Here is a 17,500-nt window from a genome sequence, read left to right as displayed (position 1 = left end):
TTCCAGTTTAATAGAAAGAATATTGGGGTTAGTCAGAATAGCTGAATTCTAATCCCTGACCTACTACTTATTAATAATTAATTATTAATAATGATGATCTAACCTGAGTTTTCTCCTCTATATTAAGAAAATAATGCTTATCACGGAGGTCTGAGGTAAGGATTAAGTAAGATAACATATATAAGATAACATACGTGGTGGTGCCTAGAACATTGGCACATTGTAAGCACTCACAAGTGATAGCCAGATATGAATTTGAAGTGGCACAGGCACATTGTACCCTGCCCCCCACAATATATAGAACCATAGATGGCACTTCTTTCATTGTTGCTGCTTCTTTAAATGTCCTCAGCAAAGGCAGATGGAGAACAGCTGGGCCCTCTAAATCTACCTCACTTTAATGTCACATTCTTAATACTCTTATTAAATCTCTCTTTCACAGACTAATGAAGTGCTCCTTGTTACCCTGGGAGAACAGAGTTAACACCCATGTGTTAGGACCTGACATGTTACGTGTGTAGCCGTGTGCCAACACCAGGCCTCCCTTAGTATGTGGCTCTCCAGAGCATCTTCACTGTGATTGAAGAAAGCCAGAAAGAGATCTGAGGAGAGGGCTTTGTACAACATATTTTCATTGTGTTCCCACTGGTGTGATGACAGAGAAGTGGGTTGACACAGAGGTGGTAGAACAGGCTTTAGGGAAGTGATTTCACTATAGTTCACCTCATTCCAAAGTGAGAAGACTGGAGAGGAAGGTGGAGGCATCCCCAGGAATGCCTTCCCCAAGGTGGTATCTGCCAACAGACAGACTGGGAAGGCATTATTTTCAGAGAGGCAACCTCAGGGAGCATTCTTTGAGCAAATTTAACCCTTAATAGCATAAATTCATACATCCTGCAGTATCAATGACTTCAAATGCCTTTCTCAAGAGAGACAGGTAGGTAGGTAGGTACGTAGGTAGGTAGGTAGGTAGATAGATAGATAGATAGATAGATAGATAGATAGATAGACAGATGACAGATAGATACATGATAGATAGAGCATTTAACTATTCTACTTCCTATTCTACTGACCTGCACCGAAAAGGCCAAGCTGAATAGATCTCTTCCATGTGGCTTCAAATTCTCTTTGGACTTTGCCTTGTCATTCCTTCCATTCAGGTGTGGACATTTCATACTAAAGGTCCATCAAGGGCATTACGTCCTTTCTTCTGAAATGAAAGGGACAGGACCCAGACAGTTGCACCAAGTTCCAATTCAGTTTCATTAGACAAATACATATTGATCAGCTAAATGTGTGCCAGACAATGCAAGGGATATTGAAAGGTGTAAAATATAGTCCCTGCCCTTACACAGCTTAAAAACTGTCATGAGAGAATAAAGAAATACACAAAGGACAAGGCAAAATAGAAGATCTACAAAAGAGACCATCAACATGCCTGGGAGTTACAAGGAGGCAGATTCCAAAAGGCTTCGTGGAGGAGGAAGCATTTGAGATAGCATTTGAGATGAGTCTTACAGCAGGGCTCAGATGCATAGGCAGGGATGGCTGAGGGTGGGAGAGTAGAGTAGGGTCAACAGACAGAAGGGGTGAGATGGGGGATAAAGAAGGGTATAGGTTACTGTGAGAATGGATTTATATAAGGGGCATAACCCAAGAGATGGGATTCTTGCTCTTGTTGAGGTTGGGTTTTAGAGGCAGGAGTCCGGTATGCATGGGTCTGAGCATGAGTCCAGTGTGGGGTCTCGGCAGGTCTGTGAAATGCTTGGGTACCTGCACAGCTGGCTCGGGCCTCGTTCCATTATGCCACTCACTGGGGTACCAACTTGCTGGGAGAACTTGTCCAGCCACGCCTCTCTGGGCCTCTGTGTCCCTACCTGTAAAATCAGGAGGTTGAGTTACCCAGTCTAGGTCTGACACCTATGATTTCACGATGATGATGAAAAGGTAATAGGGATATCTGTGTATTTGTCATGCCTTTTCAAGATGGAAGCGGGAACCAAGTGGTATGTGTTTCCACATGCAAGTAAATTCAGCGGTCCGGTTCCGGGCTTGGCCTGAATCTGGTGTGAGCTGTGCTTTGTCTGTCTGCTGCACAGGCACAGGTAGACAGCTGGCTCCTTCCCATCTGGGAGGCCCAACGGGTTCTACATTGCAGGGCCACCAACCTGGAATTTCAGCTGAGTTCAGCAAATGCTTTTTTTATTATTAAAGTGTAGTTGACATGCAATATTATATTAGTTTCAGGTGTACAACCTAGTGATTCAACATTTATATACCTTACAATGTGATCACATGATAAGTCTAGCAACCATATGTCCCCATACAAAGTTATTACGATATTATTGACTGTATTTCCTGTGCTGTACATTATATCCCGTGACTTATTTATTTTATAACTGGAAGTTAGTACCTCTTATTCCCCTTCACCTTTTTTACCCATGCCCCCACCCCTCTCCCCTCTGGCAGTAATCAGTTGGTTTGCTGTATCTGCGATTCTGTTTCTGTTTTGCTTTCAGCAAATGCTTTTTGACAGTTCCTGTGTTGGCATTGTGCGGGGTTTGGGTGGGGGAGAGAGTTCTGCCCGTCTCAAGGCTGATACGTAGACATGGAGGGAGCAGTGGTTCCCTGACCTGGTACTTTTAGAGTCATTTTGGCGGATATTTTTAAATGTAGATTCCTGGGCCCCATCCCTTGGTGATGTTGATTTAGTAAGTCTGGGATAGGGCCTGAGAATCTGTAATATGCAATATTAACTGCTCCCAGATGGTTGTGCTGCTGGGCCAAATTCAGGGGGCTTTGATCTAAGGAAAATTATCAGTTGTCACTGCTCCGAATGACTGTTCTACCTTATTTGGACTTATTTTAATTTATTGAACATTTGTTCTTTTGTCCCATGTACTTGATATAGACATCTATGTCCCGGGGTGGGGGGTTGGCAATGGAGAGTATAAATCAGAATATGCTAAGATCTCCACTTCTGAGCTTCTTCCCAAGTTAGAGCCTCATTAGGAAGGCAAGCCATTCACATGGGAAATGATGTCATCATTGTCATCGCCATTCTCTTTGTATTTATTTAAGACTCACATTTTATCAGCTGAGCCTAGAAAGAACCCCTTAAGGTGGACAGGTCAGGTGTTATTATCTTTTTTTTTGACAGATGTGGAGACTGAGGCTCAGAGAGATGAATCGATATGTCCAAACTCACAGAAGTAGCAAGACCAGGCCTCATAGCAAAACTCCTGCCCTGAATCCAGTGCTACTCCCTACTCCATGCTAAGTGAGAAGTGTCCTCTTCACCCAAGAGTGGTGGATTGTGGACTGGGAAAGGCCAGTGTGGGCAGGGGGTGTTGGGGACAGTGCGTGGAGAGCCAGAATCAAGGTGGCAGAGAACTGAGACTGGAGCCTGTTGCCAAGAGCAGGGCAGCTGACACAGCTTTGATCTGGAATGAATCGTGCTGCTGAGAATGACAGCTCTTTTTATATCTGTGTTCTAAGGTAGTAACGCCATGACAACCTGTGTTTATGTCATTTTATCTGCACAGGATTCACATGAGGCAGAAAGAAGGCCGGATTTGGTACACAGACATTTATCAGTGGGGAAATTGAGGTGGAAGGTAGGAATTTTCCTACATGAATGGAACTACTGTTTATTAGATGCCTACTGTGTGCCACGCGCTGTGCCTACTGACGTTGAGCATGGCGTGCTCATTTTATCCCCAGAGCGGCTCTGCGAGGTTGGCGTCGTTAGCCTGATTTTACACTTGGGAAAACTGAGGCTTACGGAAATTGTGTGATTTGCCCATAGTCAGACTGCTAGGAGTTTGGCGAGCAAGCCTTTGAGTGTGGGGCTGTTTGACTTCCCGGCCCCCCCACATCAGTGCCCCCTACTGCCCAGCCTTCCTAATGGAACTGGGTCTCCTGAGTCCCAGGCCAGGGGCGCTACTGCACTGCTCCATCAAGGGAACCACAGCAGTAGCAGGTCCAGCAGAAGCTTGGCGTTTTTCTCCCGGCAGCCTCCATGCTTATCTAATAAGAACCGTGGACCAGGAGTGGCGACCCAAGGAACATTTCTACAAGAAATTTCTTAGCTCCCTATCAAGGCTCAGAGAGATGATGGGAGTTGCTCAAGACCGTCCAACTCGCAAGTGGCAGAGCCAAGGCTAAAAGGCAGGTCCCCTGACTCCCATTCTTCTATCCGACGTGGCTCAGCCTCTCTGAAGAGTGCTGAGTGTTCTGAGGCATCACCAGGCTCAGGGCCACCAAAAGCAGAGCCTGGACAAGACCTATGGGTGCCATGGGGCCCATGCTCCGGCCTCGAGGCTGAGCTGCCTTTAGCCTGTCCCAGGACAGGTCCATAGTAGAGCTCTGCACATCTCTGAGGCAAGCTCCATTATCTCTTAGTGTTCACACTTTGCATGTCCTTCCTGAATGGCTGACCCAGCTGTGTTCTGCTGTGGCCTCTGGTGAAATGCATCTTAGTGAGAGTAGCTCTCAGTATTCTGCTTCAGTGCTGTCCCCAGTGCCTAAACCGAACTGGGGCCTGCCCTGTTTTGTGCAGTTGAGGTCAAAAACCAGCCTGCAAAGATAATACCAGAAGAATGTGCTGCCAGCCCCAGGGGTGTCTTTTACGACAACTGCTTGTTCCCTCGTAATTCTTCTGACAAGTTCTCCTTTTGATCCAGACTTTCCTAGGCACTGATTCATTCCAGAAGTGACGTGTGTGCACACATACATGCTTGAGGGGGATCCAGAAAAGGGGAAAGAAGAGACATGGGAACTCTACATCTGTTCCACTGTGGTAGAGAAATATATTCAGAAACTGCTGCCTACTCACTGAAATGTTATTTGCTTTTTTTTTTCTTCCCGGGTAGCGCCTCCTGTTCAAACTTGAACATGAAAATTCCTCCACTCAAAACGAACAGGCAAGAAATGCTGCAGGTTGGGATTTCCCAGGACTGGCAGGGAATCTGAACTCTCTGTACTTGTTAGTTTTGTTCATGGAAAGGATGGGGGAAGAGAGAGGGAGAGAGAGAGCAGCAGGGAGGCACCACCCCTTGAAGTTTTCCTTCAAGCCCTTGAGGAGTGGGGACTTTGCAGGCTCCTTTTCTGGAGGTTTGGGAAGGAAACTAGGAAGAGCTGATCCTGTGATTTGAGTTCTGTGATCTACATCAGACTTTTTCTTCTCTCCCTCGCATACCCTCATTGCAGTCAAAGAGAAGAGTTTTGTTCTTCCAAAGGGGGACATCTAGTGCCTGGGAGGAAGATGTCTTCAGCATGGTGCTTGTTCTTCCTCCACATTTAAATTACCTATTCTTAGGCCATGTTCCTTTGAGTGTCTTCTGTGATTTAATTAATTTATAGAGGGTTACAAAGTTGTCATAAACGCACAACATTTTTAAAAATAAAAATAAAACAGGTAGACACTTATATCTAATTGGGTACACAAAACCCAGTTGGCACTCAACCATTACCTGGGTGTGTGACCTTGGGCAGCTCACCTGAGCACCTTGGGCCTTGGTTCCTTCCGTTGTAAAATGAAGGTCGAGGGGTAGGTGATCTCCAAGTGCCTCTGAGTACTGAAATCTTGCTCTTCTGTGATTACTGCTTTTAAAATGCTACCATCATTTTGAAGCATGTATTTGGGGGGATTCCCCCAGGTGAGTGTGACCTTGTGTTGGATTTGAGAGGTTTTGTTATTCAGTCAGGCGGCGATCACTGCAGCTGCAAGTGGCTTTGCTTGCTAGCAGGGTGGAATTCTGAATTTGGCATTTTTTTCTCCAAGGGCTTGGCCAATTGCCAGATTCTTCCGTCTCCCACCTCTCACCCTTCCTCAAATGGTTGTGTCTAAAAGATTCTTTTGATGCATCCTCTAGACCTGTCCATTAATCTTGCTTTTCTGAAAACTTTACATGATGTATGTCCATCCTTGAATTCCAACAGTTAGAGATGAGCTATGTTTCACTGTTCAGTTATCAAATCGGAGTGGATTTATTTCCCAGTTCGCTGCAGCAGACGGATAAACAGGCCAGTCCTTACGCACTGCCTTTTCTGTCCTCCTTCTCCCTCCCAGCCTAGATTTCCCTTTGTCCCAACCTCTCCCCTGGATTTATCGCACTGTCTACCTCTTACACACTTGCAAGTGGAGAGGTGAATCTTTTTCATTTCATTTTCCCAAACTCAGCCTGTAAAGCAACTTCAACTCTACCCCCCACCTTCCCATGGCTTCTTCCCCACCATGCTTTTCCTCTGATGAGATTTCCTCTCTGAGGGAATATTATGGTCCTGTTCTCTGTTCCCAAACAAATTCCCCTGGTTCTTTAAATCTGGTTTCAATCAACATAATCACAGTCTGTTCAGTGATATCAACTCTCTCTTGATTTGTTCTTGTAATTCACGCTGTGTCTTCCACCTCTCGGGCTGTTTCATATATACACACTTAAATGCATATATATATGTGTATATATTACATGTAATGTATGTATATTATATATTGAAATAGAGATACGTATTTCATCATGCCTGTAATTTCTTTTCATCTTTCTCTAAATCAGTATCTTAATGTACATAACTTAAACTGGATTCATTTGAGAACCCTACGGGCTTTTCTTACTTTTTAGGAAGAGCTATTTAAATCTGGGTCAAAAACTAGTTATATGCTGAGGGCAGACTTCTTTTATCACCCGTCATAAATCTCATCCATAGAACGGACTAGTGAAGCAGTGAGGTGGGCAGTTTGCTTCTCCACATCTCACCAATGCAATATAGTGTTTTCTCCTCCGTCTTCAGCCTCATCCTGTTATAAGTTCATTCTTTTAACAGGACGAAAAGATATGAGGTGGCCCTGGGGAAGCTCTGACACATGGAGGCCATAGAAGACATTATAGACACGAACTTGGAAATGGCAACCCAGTGGTAGAATCTCAGTCTACCCGCTTCCTACTGAATTCTGCGAGCCCAATAATTGTGCTGCCCTGGCTGTGCTAGGATACAGGGAAGCAAGCACTATTCTGAGCGATAATGAAGCTCCCCCCACCAGCTCCCCACCCCCCACCTGTTGGGTCAATAACACTCATCACCTCATCAGGGAGGGTGGATACCACCTAGAATAGAGAAATCAGCTGAACTGCTGAATGGATTTTGTAATCCTGTAACAGACAGTTTTGGCAAGTCATGGCTTTAATGTCCAGAGCCAAGCACTTAAGAGAGAAAAGTTTTTTGTGAATTCTGCAAATTTAACTTTACAACATCAGAGCCAGTCTAGAGTCAGAGCATAGTGACATCAGAGCCACTTTCCCAAACAACAGGCCAGGAGGGGAGGGCTTAAAGGAGAAGCCACAGAGCTCAGACAGGCTCCATGGAGGGAGACGGGGAGCGGCTGGAGTGTGTAGCGTCCTAGAGAAGGAGGGAACTATATTGAGAGGTGTCACCATGGTGGGGTCAGTGATGTTTCCCACGGAGCAGCAGATCAGTCATCATGTAGCACACAGGACAATGGGGAAACACACATCGTCATTTAACTACAGGCTGTGGAATTAGAATTAGATGGGATTTTCTAATTAATCTAGAACTGACCCTCACCAGTAAGGCAAAATGTCAAAACACTGGCCAAACCTTTCTTGAAAGTCACAAATCTTATAGAATATCTCTCTTTCACATTCCAGAATAATATAAAAATAGTTTTGAACCATGCATTTTTATTTTTTTTAATTTTGAAATAGTTTTAGACCCATGGTATCCATTGGGTCTAAATTTCTAAATTACCCATCTCTTTGATTTAGTGAGATACCCTGTGTTAAAAAAACAAAACCAGAACGAGGTGAACCACATGTCCCTTTTGCACTGTGACTTGTTCCTTAGTTCATTTGAAGAGAGACTGCTGGCGTAGAGGTTCTCATGGGGAAATCATGCGATCGGGATTCTTACCCTTCTCTTTCTCATCTCTGCTGAGAACAGAAAGCTGGACTAACTGCTACAAGCTCCAGGAGGCAGTATCTAGTACATCCAAGTTTTTCGGCAGGAAAACACCCCCTCACCCTGAGTTTAATTCCTGAATCCTGTGTCATGGCCTGGATGCCAAAGTGGAAGCAGGGACATCCGTGTCTCTGGGACATTCCACTGGGAGGCCTGCTGTAACCTGAGTGAACCATTTGTGCAGTTCCTGTTGATAAATCTCCCCGCCACCCATCTTCCCCTGACTGTAGGGCAGGGGGCTCTGTCTGCCTTCCTCTTTACTTCTTGTTCTGGATGAGCATGCCCCTGCCTTCTCCTGGGTCCCAGGTGCAACAGCTGGAGAAGGGGGACCTGGGAAGGCAGGGTAGGGGGGCATAAATGGCTTTCGACACTGCCCTGCCTTCCCTGTCTCTGCCTATCCACACCGGCCCAGCAGTGCTATGAGGCCAGAAGACCTAGTGTTTCCTTCACCTACGAAGTCCAAATGCATACTCTGCCCGTGCCACTGAGGCTTGAGGCCTCTCTGCCATCAAATACTGATTGTAGGATGAGTATGCAACCCTGATGACTTCTGGTAAAGACCATTATTTTGAAATTACAAAATGTGTGTCTCTTAGTTGCTGGTATTCACGGAAGCTGGGTCTGTTGTCAACACCTGCTTTGAGCTCCTGCCTTCCCCACCCTTCCTTCTGGTGACAGAAGTTGCAATTCCTTTCCTCTGTTATTGGTCTCCTCTCTTCTCTCCTATTGCTAGATCTTGCAATAGACATTTTAAATAGTTTCTTCATTCACACTATAGTTTCTGTTGCAAAACATGGACTCACTGACTTTAAGGTAGTTTTTAGCACTAAAAATACTTCCGGTTTTTATAGACTGTTTCGTGGGCTATTAACATGGAGCAGACTGCGTCTGGAAGCAGCAATTCAGAAAGGGTCGGAACACCTGGATTCACACTTCTTGTGTCATCAACCAGGGAATGACTGTGAATATGTCACTTTCCTCTTTGGGGCTCAATTTCCTAATCTGTCACACAGAAGCACTGTGTGCGTTTGGGAACCTCTAACGCAATAGTATATGTTAGAATTATAAAGTAACACTAAAATACAGACCCGCAATCATGTTCATACTCTGTTCCCAGCAGGAACATACAAAAAGGAAAGGGACTGATGTTGCAATGAGAGGATTTGGGGTCGACAGTGGGAGAAACAGCAATGCACAGGGACATGGATGGCTGAGGGGACCCACGGCCCTTCCCAGAGGCCTTTCAGAAGGGTCAGCTGCAGTATCGGCTGTTTATTATGTACGGCCCCTCTGTGGCCATACTCTTAGGGAGCTCTTCTTGGAGACCAGGAAGCGGTTCTGGGTGGGAGGCAGCTCACCCAGAGAGTGCGGAGAGGGAGGGCCTCTGCACTGAGATTTGAACTTGTTTGCTGGGGATAGATTTCTGGGTCTCTATGGAATTGAGGAACAGATCTCTTGGTGGGAAGCCTCTGCTTCCTAGCGGAAGGTAGAAAGTGGACTTCAGACATCCTGGAGGTTTTTCTGTCTTGGTTGGTGGTAGGAAAACTGGGAGAGATGGAGATACAAACCCCCCAGTGCACTGCATAACCCCAGCAAGTCTGATGCAGGAATGCGTGATGTACAAGGCAGGAAAGCAGCCCGGGGTCCTGAGACCTGGTCTGCATACAGTCAATTTTCACCCGGTTTCATTTTGTTAAATGTGATGTCTGAGATCCTGTCGAGAAAGCATCACCTGGCTAGAGGAATGTTATTTAGCTAATGGCAAGGTTGTGCTCTGTACATAATTAGGCTCTAAAGGAGGGTTCGGATTTATGTATGTATGTATGTATGTATGTATGTATGTATGTATTGGAATAATTTGAAATTTCCACACACAGACTTGACCTCCATGGAATTGCTAGGAATACCAGGACTATGTTGATGAAAAGAGGGTTCAGGAACGGTGTGGTGGGAGAGGCAAGCGTGATCAGGCCTGTAGTGCACACGAGTCGTTAGGAAAAAGAATGAGTCAGAGGATGGGGAATCTGCTCCCAGCTGGATGTTTGCCATTGGACAAATCATTTAACCTTCCTAAGATTCCGTTTTCTTAGATTTAAAATGAAGACAATATTGGCCTTCAGGTCTTTCATGATTGTAATGATCAATCCGAAAACTGACAGACAGAGGATATGTTGAGAATTAATGACCTTTGGGACCCACTACTACCACTAACCTTGCTTTTCCGCTTCCGTGGTTACTTACACTCTGTTCCTCTTTCTGGTCAGTTTTTTTGTCCCTATAATTTGAACCTGTCTGGGGTGAGGGAGGGGGGCTGCTGATTTCCAGTGATGCTGGGGACAGGGCAGCTTCTCAAGGCTGGCTTGACTGCTCTCACTGGTTGCTCTCCCATTTGCCCCTGTCTTTTCCACGGGCCCCTGGCAGGGCGATGCTAAGGGATAAAGTCATGGCAGTGGGAAGTGGCAGGATGAGGGACCACTACTGCCAGGAGTTAGAAGCTAGCTAGCCTTCTACTTTCTGTTCTAGATAATCAGTGACCTCAGATTTCTAAGTTGATGCCAGTATTGATTTATTCCCAGAGTTGTTATTCAGTGAAATTATTAAGTGCAAAGATAAAATTCTCAAGCCTTCTATTTCTTTGGGTCAGGAAAGTGCCCTGTCTGAGGCTCCCTCGCAAGGTAGATATACAAAGGGTGCCAAAAAATGTATAGACATTTTAAGAAAGGAAAAAACTGTATTAAAGCTGTAATACTCAATATATGCTGATAACAAAAGATGAATACAAGTCATGAGTATACATTTCCCAGTGTGTGTATATATATATATATATATATATTCTTGGGAGGTTCCAGCAGAGTTCCTGTCTTATTTTAGTTCAAAAACAGCCTCTTCTCTCCTAAGTGATCTTCTTGCTAAAAGCGTAACCCTGAACCTTCTTTTTGTCACCATGGGGGACAAGTTTTCTTTCTCTTTACCGTTTGCCTACCCAGATCTTCCCAGATAGTGTACATCTCCTGGTAGTAAATTCTTTTCAATCGAGACACGTAGTTATACAACTCATGTGCCAGGCACCATGGTAGGCACTGGACTGCAGCAAAGAATGCTCTGTGGGCCCCGCTCTCAGGAGCAATGAAACCCAGTAGTTCCCTGGGGCTTCAGGAGCCCCCTGAGCTGATAGGAGGGTCTTCCAGAGCCTTGTTGCAGCCAGGACTTGGCCTTCGCAGCATTGGCTAAAGGGCATTTTGGCCCAGCCCTAGTCTCTCCTTCACAAGTCCTGTTGGGTGCTGGTTCCCACTTGCTTTTATTTGCAGGTTCTCTGGTCTTGTGCATTCACTTCTGTCCCTAGGAATTCCCAATCAAATCCTGACCTTAGACCAGAGCTGTAGGATCAGGAAGTCTTGTTAGAAGCATCATGGCCTACCAGGTGATGGACTGTACAGAGACGAGACGCAGGTGCAGAGGGGCCACTTCCTTCCCATGTTAGTGCAGGTGCCCTTGTCTGTGCCAGAGAGCTGCCTTCCTCCTGGTCCCTCTTTCCTAAAGAGAGGCTACCATGCTGCTTCTGGGCAGTGGGCTGGGGCTGCTGGAATTGAAATTTTTATTTTCCTCAATGGCATCTGAATTCTTCCTTTGCAGTTACTGACACACAGTTTTGTCTGAGAGATCACCCATGTCGTCCGTCATTGCTCAGCACATCTGGAGACCACTCACATACGCATCCTCAGCTGACTCACCCTGGCTACTTTATTGCTCTTAACTCTGAAGAAGTCTCTTTTCTCTTTAATTCAAGTTTATTGGGGTGACAATGGTTAGTAAAGTTACATAGGTTTCAGGTGTACAATTCTGTAATACATCATCTATTGATCACATTGTGTGTTCTGACCACCCAGAGTCAGTTCTCTTTCCATCACCATGTATTTGATGCCTTTTACCCTCATGTACCACCCACCTCCCCCCTTATCCTCTGGTAACCACTAAACTATTGTCTGTGTCTATTGCTAAGCAAAATAAGTCAGACAGAAAAAGTCAAGAACCATATGATTTCACCGATACGTGGTATACAAAACTGACAACAACAAATGAAAAAACAAATGAAGAAACAAAAACTCATAGACACAGACAATGAATAAGTCTCTTTAAAGGTTGTAGGTAGTCCATATCTGGGGCCTTTGGAGAAGAGAGAGCATGAAAGGGAGAACTAATACTAATTGTACCAGGACAAAATCATAAATGGTCACGCTTCTTAAGAGGTTCATCCCTTTGACCCAGTGTCATTGTTTCTAGGAGCTTTTATTGAGTACCTACTATGAGCCAGGCACCATGGTAGGCACTAGGGGGGTCAAACACAGAATGAGAGCTTACAGTCTGTGGGGAGATAGGCAAGTAAAAGCATGAATATAGAAGAAGGTGGTAAGTGCTAAGGGGGCGTCTTCTTCAGGGAGGTGATGTACGAGCATGACCAGACAGATAGGAGTTAGCCAGGTAAGGGGAGTGGTGGGGAACATTCCTGGCAGAGGAGGTAGTCAAGGGAGTCCTCTCCTAGGTGAGAGAGCACACACTGTGTCTGCACAACTGAAGTCCCTCCGTGTGGCTGGCACACACAGTGTGAGAAGAGAACTGGTGAGAGGGGCACCCAAGAACAAGACCATGAAGGGTTTCATGCCAGGCTAAGGAACTGTGTCTTTACCTTGAAGGTTTTAGAAAAGAACAGAAATTTCTCCAGCTGGAGAGTGACTCAATTAGGCTTAATTTTAGAAAGATCTTCCATTGCTGTGTAGAAAAGAAATGATGGGATGCTGGGAGAGGGCAAAAGTGGGGTCTCAGAAACCACCTAAGAATCCACTGAAGTAATTCAGGCAAGAGAGAGAACATGGGCTATAGAGAAAAGGGGGGTGGATTTTGAGAAATATGGGCAGAGTCAACTAGAATGAAAGATCAATTTGATATTGGGGGCAGGGAAGAGAGACGACTCAAGCATGATATGTGGTGAATATAGGTGCCCTTTCCTGAACAAGCACAGGAGGCTGGAAAAGGAGCAGGGTTTGGGGAAATATGGAGACCCCCGTATTGGATGTATTGCCCTTGAGATGCCTCTGAGACATTCCAGTGGAGATGTCCAGTGCGCAGTTAGCCCTGCAGGCTTGGAGTTCAGGGTTGAGGTCTGTGCTGGAGGTGGGGATGTGGAAGTCATGCACGCATACACCGGGTGCATGAGACTGTGCAATCATCAGTGCAGATGAGAGGAGAAAGACAGGATTTGGGGAAACAACACTGAAAGAGTGAAAAGGTAAGTGCTGGTGGCACTTGGACAAAAACCATAAGACAGTTCTGCCACCAGAGAAGGAGCTGTGAGAGGTTAAGGAAGGAAGGACTGCAATGCGTCTGTCTGATTTTACAATGAGGAGCTCGGTGTTCTAGGAGGTGTGCGTCATGAGGGACGTGGTGGTGCCGGTGGTGATGACGGAAAGAGAGAATTCTGCCTGTCACAAGGGGGTTGAGGAAGTGGAGGTAATGGACACAGGGGCTCTTCTAAGAAGCTGGGCTGGGATTAGGGAGTTGTCCTTAAAGGAGGACAACTAATTCCTTTTCTATTTTTAAGATTGACAACACAGGAATATTATACACTGATTAGAGAACCTGTAGAGAGGGGCAGGTTGAAGATATGGCTGGGAGGGAGCCGTGGAGAAATGAAGCTTCTGAGGAAACAGCGGGAGGGACCAGCCTGTCAGTATAGGTCCTGTTAGACAGGGTTGTGTGGGAAGGACCACTCCACCACTCAGGAAATTATAGCTTACTCAGGGTGGCCACACATCCTGGTTGACCCAGGGTAGGCCTGCTGTGCAGCTGTTATCCCAACCAAACAATTAATAAAGCCCCCTTTCACTTTCAAATGTGTACTAATTAGAGTGATAAAGTATCTGGTCACTTCAATACAGTATCTGGTCTACTTTATACATTTAAGTCGAATTGTGGGTGGCGGTAGGGTTAGAGTCCCTACCTGAGGGATTTTTTTCTTTTCTTTCTTCTTTTTTTCTGTGAAGTTGGAGGCAAGATTTTCTGTGTTCTCAGAGCCTTCAGGAGACAAATGCAGTTTTCAAAGAGCTGTTGTGAGGAATGGAAGAAAGACCTGGCATGAGAATAAAAGCAACAAATCGTTGAGCTACAGCAAGGGCTGAGCTAATCTCGAGAACATAAATTTACTTGGCACCACAGAGTGCATATGCATGGTTTGCCCTTCTCAACAGCCTGGATGTCAGCTGGGAGAAATGAATGTTTGAATTGACCTGAGGTCGGGAATGTACAGGGCAGATGTGACCACAGTGTAGAGAGTGGCTGAAACAATGGACCATGGGAATAACATACCAATAGTTGGCTTTGAATATGAAGACATTAGTTGCAGCATTACTTATGAGAGTGGAGAATTGGAAATACTGCATTTCCTGCAAAGGGGATGTAATTCAGTAACTTACTGCACATTTCTATGATGGAATATTATGTAGCTATCAACATTTTGTTTACGAGGTGAGATCAAACAATACGGTGAATAGTTAAATAAAGAAAAATGTATTACAGTAAAAGACACATTGCCATTAATCCCGTCAAAATACTCCCCCTCGCTTCGAACACACATCCCGTTGTTCTTGCCACTTTCTGAAGCAGTTCTGGAGTCCTCTTTCATGAGTGTCTTTAGTTGCACTGTCATGGCTGCCTTGATGTCCTGAATGAATTCAAAACGTTTACCTTTCATGGTCATTTTGACTTTGGGAAAGAGCCAGAAGTTGCACGGTGCCAGATCCGGTGAATAAGGTGGATGAGGACACACTATAATGTTTTTATTTGACAGAAATTGCCGTACCACAAGCGATGTGTGACACGGAACGTTGTCATGATGGAGGATGAAGTAAAGACACTCACGAAAGAAGACTTCCAGAACTGCTTCAGAAAGTGGCAAGAACGGTGGGATAAGTGTGTTCAAAGCGAGGGGGAGTATTTTGCGGGAGATTAATGGCAATGTGTCTTTTACTGTAATAATTTTTTCTTTTAATTTAAACATTCACCGTATTTTTGGATCACACCTCATATGAAGAATTTTAATATGATGGAAGAATGCTTAGGTTATAAGATGAAGTAAGAAAGTCAGAGAATGATATATATTAAACAATCTCAACTATGTAATGCATAGAAAAACTTTGCATGTGTGTTCAAAAAGCTGGACACCAATATCCCATAGTGATACTTGGGGGAGCTGATAGATTTCTTTATATATTTTTTTGTATTTTTAGAATGTTCTTCAATATGCACTTATTCCTTTTATAATAAGGAAAATAATTTCCCTAGAAATAATATTTAAGGAAAAAATTTTAAACCTAAAAAGGGGTCTATGCATTCACAATTTAATTCGGCCTCCTCAGAAAACTACAATACTGAGTTTTTATGCTCTCAGTCCTCAGGGTGGGGAACGTGACCATGGTTCTGGTGTCGTACACATCCGGGTTTGAATCTCAGCTCTGCTACTAATCTTTGCTACAGTATGGCCACAGTGTGATCTCAGGCAAGCTATTTTCTCCTGGGCTTGGTTTCTTTATTTATGAAATAGAATAATACACGTCTCCAGTCTCTTCCTTACAGTTCCCAATTCTAAAAAGCTCAGAAAACCCAAAGTTATTTCTTAAGACGACAGCAGATTCATTTTACTGCAAAATATGACCTGAATTGACATGATCTTTATCTCACTTAGTGAATATAATTTTGCAGCAGAATATGAACTTATTTAGTCATGAGATGCTGCTCCAGACCCATTGAGGATATTAGGTCATACGGGGTTTCCGATGAGGGTTGTGCACTGTAGGACTTGCCTCATAGGGTTATGATGGCATTAAATCAGAGTATGATTGTACAGTTCTAAGCACAGTTCCTGGCATGGAGTAGATGCTCAGTCATGTTAGCTATCATCATTACTAAAATTATAATTATTCTTGAGCCCTCACTAAGTATAGAGCGCGTGACGTCTTCTTGCCCTCTCTTCCTTCCAGTCCTTTCTTTATTGGGATTTTTTAGAAGACTGAAGTGTCATTTATTATGGGAACTTAGGTTGACATTGTTTAGGACATAGGAGTGGAAAAATGGGAACTTCCAGCAGGGAAATCTCCTGCTTCTTTTTTTCTTCCAGATTTCTAGCTTCTTGAAGAATAAGTCATAGAGAATAATGCCTGTTAACAGGGCACCCAGATAGCTGAAGAGCTAATCAAAGAATAAATCTTATTTCCTTGATGAAGACTTTAATCTTAAAGCATTTGTGTTTATTGTGGAATTGTAATATATTTGCAGCATAGTTGGTCTACATTTAAAGATGTACTTTGCTTTAACCTAAAAGTAGTCCAATATATAATGTTTTAAAATTGAAGAGTGATTATTTACTGCTTTCTATAGGAATCTACAGTTAAGATTGTTTATTGCAAACCCTAGTAGTATTTTAAAATATAATTCAGCCTTTTCTGAAGCATGCATAGAGTACAAACTGAGATCATTACTTCTTCCTTTTCTTGGATGAGTCGGTGCTTCATAAATTCCGTGAAAGTGGCATTGGGCAACTACATTATTAACATCACCAAGGCAATGAAAATGTATTATGTTATAGGAGCAAAAATTCCACGTTCTGAATCAATACCAGTATATTTCCAGACCCTTCATTTAGAGCACAGTTAGCAGCTTTCCCCTCCCCTCAACCACGTCACTCACCCACATTGGGGTAGAAGTCTCTCAGCACTACTGATCTCTGTGGCTCCATGGGTCTCTCTGTGGTGAAGGGTTTTGCCTTCACAACATCAGCATAGAATCACAGAGCCTCAGGTCTGGAAGGGACATTTTTGCAATCCCCTCTATGACATCCAATTAACCTGATCACCTAGACTGCTTGCCTGGAATCTCAGTACAGCATTCTTTCTAGTAAGCCAAAATAGAACTCCCTGAAATAGATGGCTGTTAATGCTTTATGAGTTGGTCCAGTGGCAGAAGAGCTAGTTTGCTGGCCAAAAGTGACTGCCTATTATGAAGTCTCCGACCTTTTTCCACTTCTTTTTTTTTTTTTTTTAGCATATATTATGCACACTTAAGTTCCCTTTGCCATTTTTTTTTTTTTTTTTTTTAAGATTTTATTGGGGAAGGGGAACAGGACTTTATTGGGGAACAGTGTGTACTTCCAGGACTTTTCCAAGTCCAGTTGTTGTCCCTTCAACCTTAGTTGCGGAAGGTGCCATTCAGCTTCAAGTTGTTGTCCTTTCAGTCTTAGTTGTGGAGGGCACAGCTCAGCTCCAGGTCCAGTTGCCGTTGCTAGTTGGAGGGGGCACAGCCCACCATCCCTTGCGGGAGTCGAACTGGCAACCTTGTGTTTGAGAGCCCACGCTCCAACCAACTGAGCCATCGGGGAGCTCAGCGGCCGCTCAGCTCAAGGTGCCGTGTTCAATCTTAATTGCAGGGGGCGCAGCCCACCATCCCTTGCATGAGTCGAACCAGCAACCTTGTGGTTGAG

At 44.4% G+C, this 17,500-nt stretch overlaps 1 protein-coding gene and 1 long non-coding RNA gene across 4 annotated transcripts in view; one reads left to right on the top strand and one right to left on the bottom strand.

Moving 5' to 3' along the window:
* The window catches only part of NTF3 (neurotrophin 3), a 66,646-nt gene that overhangs the window by 32,592 nt on the left and 16,554 nt on the right, over positions 1-17,500 (top strand). Inside the window, exon 2 of one of the 3 annotated variants that reach the window (XM_074326160.1) lies at positions 14,816-14,928. The exons of the other annotated variants lie outside the window; for them this stretch is intronic. The gene's annotated coding sequence lies outside the window, so the exon portion shown is untranslated. The remainder of the gene's footprint in view (positions 1-14,815; positions 14,929-17,500) is intronic. 3 annotated transcript variants of the gene reach the window in all.
* Positions 1,082-17,020, bottom strand: LOC141570151 (uncharacterized). The gene is made up of 3 exons (XR_012494063.1): positions 16,711-17,020; positions 13,970-14,098; positions 1,082-1,877 (listed from the first exon to the last, which is right to left on the bottom strand). It is a non-coding gene; the product is annotated as an uncharacterized LOC141570151 (long non-coding RNA).

Source organism: Rhinolophus sinicus, linkage group LG02, assembly GCF_036562045.2.
Source record: "Rhinolophus sinicus isolate RSC01 linkage group LG02, ASM3656204v1, whole genome shotgun sequence".
Lineage (NCBI taxonomy): Eukaryota > Metazoa > Chordata > Mammalia > Chiroptera > Rhinolophidae > Rhinolophus > Rhinolophus sinicus.
This window is presented reverse-complemented; position numbering and strand designations above follow the sequence as displayed.